The sequence below is a fragment of the Apium graveolens genome, chromosome 2 (genome assembly GCF_009905375.1).
Source record: "Apium graveolens cultivar Ventura chromosome 2, ASM990537v1, whole genome shotgun sequence".
Lineage (NCBI taxonomy): Eukaryota > Viridiplantae > Streptophyta > Magnoliopsida > Apiales > Apiaceae > Apium > Apium graveolens.
Window position 1 is genome coordinate 82,958,718 of NC_133648.1, and position 5,182 is coordinate 82,963,899.

Genomic DNA, 5,182 nt, shown 5'->3' on the forward strand with positions numbered 1-5,182 from the left:
TTCATATGCTCTAATAACAAATTATTTTATCCTGGGGTCATGCTATGCCTATATCGTCACAGGTGCAAATAATTTTTTATTGAGTCGGATCACTTGTAAGATTGGAAGAAAGAAAATGAAGATAGAAAGTATATGTCCATCCACTTTAAATTAACAACATTTTTGACAGATATATGAGCATTCAAAAAATTACTCAAACCATCCATTGAAAATGTAAATGGGCGTTTACCTATTTATGCCCATTAGTGTATATCTATAGACTATAATACCTAATAACTACTCCCTATTTTACCCATTTAACAATTTGGGTAAAAAAAATTACCAATGACCCAAATTCTATACATTTTGTCAGATCCATGGACTACCCAATTAAGTTCAATTTACCCATCTTAATTAATATGTTTATAATTTGAATTTCAAAAACAAAGCTATCTATGGAAAAATTAAATTCAAATCAAATTATGCATGATCTGCTCCAATCTGTTACTATATTTACACATCCAATTGGTTTTTTGAAATTCAAATTTCCTTAATTATCTCATATCTAATCAAATTATCCAATTAATATTATATGTGTGCTACTCAAGATCCACAATTTCAGCCACAAAAAAATTATTTATTCAAATATATCTACTTTCAAAAACCACTATTTCAAATTACATCAGACAATTATCTCTCTTATTCTTCTATTTTCAATTTTTTTTTCTTTCGACTTTTTACTCTTTCTCTTTTTGTAATTTTAATATTATATTTTATATTGATTTGATATGTCGTCTCTTTTACTATTTCTTAATCTACATTAGTTTTGTTTTGGGAAGAGGATGATGCTGTGTTGATTAATTCTGCAACAGTGGTTAAGAATCGTTAATCAAGTTATGTATTTTTATTTTATAACCAGCACGTTTTTATGTTTTTATGTATTTAGTTTTGAGAATGATGAATGTGAGAAGAGCATCTACATGTATAATCCAATTTTGATAATCTTTGGGATATGTAGACTAGCCGTATGCACACCAACTGTTCGATAAATTTTGCTTCTGCTCAAGTTTTTGTCGATATCGGTGATGGATTGTATTTCCACATGATTCGCTTCTTTGATTTTATGTAGGGGTCAGGAACATGTTTCTTTATATTTTTTGCATGTTTTAGATATTTATTAGTTGATTGTCATCTGTATAGTTGCTTAGTTATTTTTATATGTTATTGCAGATTGTTTTCCGATGATTAACTCACAAATAAGACAAATTGTAAGCACCAAATAGGAGCAAGTGTAGGCATGGTTAAGAAGGTGAATCTAAAAGCTCTATTTGTAACGCTACATTGGACAATAATCGATGTACCTTTAAGAATAGCTTTCAACTATTTTATATTATATTTGCTTTATTTGATTTACAGTTATATGTTGATTCTTTACAGAGAAGAAGAGAAAGAATTTCACAAGACTTTCTTATCAAGAGTACATATCTATCTCGCCTATTCTAATTTTAAGCGTATTTTTTTATAATTTTTTGTATGATCCATCGATTACATATGGGTTTTGATTTTTTGTTAAATTGATTATGAAAGATTTACAGATGAGGTGATGGTCAATTCGTCTGCAAGTCCTAAACATCTTAATAAAGTTTAAATACATATGAGGTTGTTGTTGCTCTTTATTTGGACTTTTACTGTGTTGATCGTCTTCAAGAATCAGTACCATATTATTTTTCTCAAACTATTATACACACATATATATGTACATTCTTTTTTCCTAATTTTTATATGTTTGATTTTTTTTAGCAGGTTGTATGAAGCCGGATTTTAACATTTCAGTTGTATACCGTTATATTTCCTCTTATCACTCTTATATCTCTCTTTAATTTCATATTTATTTTATGTACAACTTTAAATGTTTGAATTAATAGTGTTTAACTATATTTTTTTGGATTCATGCAGGAAATAAGGTTTATGCATATAATTTAGGACAAATGTATACAAGGTGTTTGATTTATATTCTCAATAATTTATTGATTGTATGATAGTTGATCTTAATTCATTTTTAATAAAGTTTTATTCTATAACCAGTACGTTTTTATCTATTGATTTTTGAGAATGATGAATGTGTGATTCAGAGCATCTACATGAATTATTCAACTTTAATAATCTTACTTGGGATATGTAGACTAACTATATGCACACCAACTGTTTGATAAATTTTGATTCTGCTCAAGTGTTTGTCGATATTAGTGATGTATTGGATTTCCACATAATTCACTTATTCGATTTTATAAAGTAGTCAGGACATGTATCTTTATATTTTCTCCAGGTGTTAGATATTTATTAGTTGATTGTCATATGTATAGTTGTTTAATTATTTTCATATGCTATTGCAGATTATTTTCCGATGATGCACTCATAAACAAGACAAATTGTACGCACCAAAGAGGATGAAGTGTAGGCATGGTTAAGAATGTGAATCTAAAAACTTTATTTGTAACGCTACAAAGGACACTAATTGATGCACCATAAGATTAACTTCCAGCCATATATAGTTATATTTGTTTTATTTGATTAACGATTATATGTTGATTCTCTACAGAGTAAACGAGAAATAATTTCACAAGACTTTAATACCAAGGGTACCAAAGAATTATTAAGATGGTTTTTAATATTTCAGTTGTATACCATTATGTTTTCTCTTATCACTCTTAGCTCTCTCTCTCCCTCTTTAAGTTAGATTTAGTATTTATTTTATGTACAACTTTAAATGTTTGAATTAATAGTGTTTAACTAGGTTTTTTTGACTTCATGCAGAAAATAAGGTTTACGCATATAATTTTGGACTACAGGTTGTTTGATTTATATTCTCAATAACTCATTGATTTTATGATACTTGAGATATGACCAAGACATGTGTTAGCCTACATAACTTAAATAACTTAATTTTGACTCATCTTAATTAAGAGGTTAGGAACTGCTAATCAAGGTATGTATTTTATTTTATAAGCAACATGTTTTTCTATTTTATGTATTAATTTCTGAGAATGATGAATATGTGATTAAAAGCATCTACATGCATTATTCAACTTTAATAATCTTACATGGGATATGTAGACTAACCGTATGCATACCAATTGTAATAATCTATTTGGTGATAATCGAATTTGCAATGTGATTATGTAGCTCAGCCTGGTGAAAATCTATCTGTTAATGAAGGAAATATTAAAAACTCTAATATTTTTATAAATTATTTATAAAATACTTTTAAGTAAATTAGTATTTGACATTAAAGATAAATGTAGCTTGAGGTCTACTAAGAAGTACATGGTGTTATTAAGTTCATCAAATTTAAAGTTTTTATGCTAATTAGCAGTTGAAAAAGTTTGTATCCCAGTTTATTAATCAAAATGATGTTTTGTTTTGGCGTTCGACACCATCTACAATTTTGTTTTCTCCTAGCAGGTATTTGATTGTTATATTAAGCAGTGGTAGGACAAATTTTAGATAAATTAAGTGATACAGTTATAAACAATGATATTTTTATATTTCAGGTATTAATTAGAAGGAGGGTATGATTGCCACGGACTAATGCGACAATGGTTGATATAGGTGATCTTGAAAGCTAATTTAAGCAGGTGATTTACAATATTTTAAGCAAAATATAAATATTAAGTAAAATTTAAGCAGTTGCAGCAGTTTGTTTTTGGTTATGGCCGAAATGAAATGACCGATAAGGAGGTGAGAAACATGATTAACAAAAAATTAACTTGTGGAATTGAAAAGATGCAATATTCCTCGCCTGCATAGTGCCTGTCTTAATTTTAGTAGAGTTTTTCCAACTATTTTTTCTTTCTCGGAGTAAGTTCTTTCTCACTATCTTGATTATTCTTCTTAAAGAAATATTTTTATAGGCTGTTAATCGAAAACATCTTGGTTGTATTAGGTGGGTTCAATACAAAGTTGAGGTTTTCAAGGAGATTTAGCTTCTTTAAGTTTATATTGCATTAGTTTTTCTCCAACATATATAAATACTATCACACGATTATAAGATTGACTAACTACGCAAATTTGATTTTACTATTATAAGTTTGTATTTGCTTACAATTGTACTTAAACATCTAAATGTCCGTTCATATTCAACTAGGATTTTTTTTATCAATCAACAATGTTGGACCTTTTCCATGACGTTGAAATGTGTTATTTACATCTACTAAAGTAATGCTTCTACTTATTATGGTATCCTTTATATTAGTTAAATTTGACATAATGGTTGTATTGGATCCAAACCTTAAGTTAGGTTGTAAAAGGCAAAGAGAAATGCAGATGTGTATATATTTCTCATGAACTTAGAATTATGCTATACACTATATCCAATGGCATGTTCAGATAATCCGATTTTAGAGTTTCATTTGGTTGTAAAAAAATTTCATTACATTTTTTTGTTGCTTACAAGTTTGTTTGTCATGCATCTAAAACCTTATATCTTGCAGGTGAATGTTTTTACTAGGAAGAAGGCTAACTAACTGCTTTGATGAACTGGATTAAATTGAAAATTTGAAGCAGGGTGCTATTGAGGCAGGTTCTTATGGAGTGTAATATTAGGTATGATTACAACTGAAATTGCTGGTGCACTAGCTACTCCAACAGCACAGAGGTTATGCCTCCACGAACTACGACAATGTTTGATATAAGTGATCCTGAAAGCTCACTTAAGAAGGTGTTTTCATATATACTAGAAAAATATGTATATTATATGAAAATTAAGCAGTTGATGCAATGTCTAATTTTTTTATTATGCCCGAACTGAAATGACCGATGACGAGTTGAGAAACATGATTAGAAAAACTTTAACTTGCAAAATTGAAAAGAGGCAAGATGCCTAGCCTGTATAGTATCTTTCTTAATTTTGGTAGAGTTTCTCCAACTCTTTTTTTCTTCATATTTATAAAGAAAGTTCTTTCTGACTATCTTGCTTATTCTTCTTTAAGAAATATTTCTATACGCTGCTAACCGAAAACATCTTGGTTACGGGTTCAATACAAAGTTGAGATTTCAAGTAGATTTAGTTTTCTTAAGTTTATATTTTTATTTAATTGAAATACCTTAGCTTTTCTCCGATATATATAAATATCATCACATGTTTAGATTGTCCAACTAAAGCAAATTTGCTTTTACTATTAGAAGTTTGTAATTTTTTACAATT